The 255-nt window shown below is 33.7% G+C and overlaps 1 protein-coding gene across 1 annotated transcript in view; it reads right to left on the bottom strand.

Moving 5' to 3' along the window:
• LOC104982933 (probable E3 ubiquitin-protein ligase MID2) overlaps positions 1-255 on the bottom strand; it is a 7,253-nt gene that overhangs the window by 4,817 nt on the left and 2,181 nt on the right. The gene's annotated exons all lie outside the window — the stretch shown is intronic.

Raw genomic sequence — 255 nt, 5'->3', positions numbered from 1 at the left:
CTTTTTTTTTTTTTTTCATACCTTTCCGTTTCAGAAATAATGTTTTAGAAATTTAAAACATTTAAATGACACCAATATGAATGGTAAGAGTGGGGTCTAAAACTGAAAGCAAACAAACCAAATGAAGCCACCTGCATTTCAAATGTCAACAATCACAGAAAAGGGCAAGAAGAGAACTGTCAACAGATGCTCCAGTATTGTTTGTTTTTGTAGCGGTATGGGCAACACCATTCTGAAACTATTTCAGATATGCTA

Source organism: Bison bison, unplaced genomic scaffold, assembly GCF_000754665.1.
Source record: "Bison bison bison isolate TAMUID 2011002044 unplaced genomic scaffold, Bison_UMD1.0 scf7180017860989, whole genome shotgun sequence".
NCBI lineage: Eukaryota > Metazoa > Chordata > Mammalia > Artiodactyla > Bovidae > Bison > Bison bison.
Note: the sequence above shows the minus strand (reverse complement) of the source record. Positions and strands in the feature narration are given on the sequence as shown.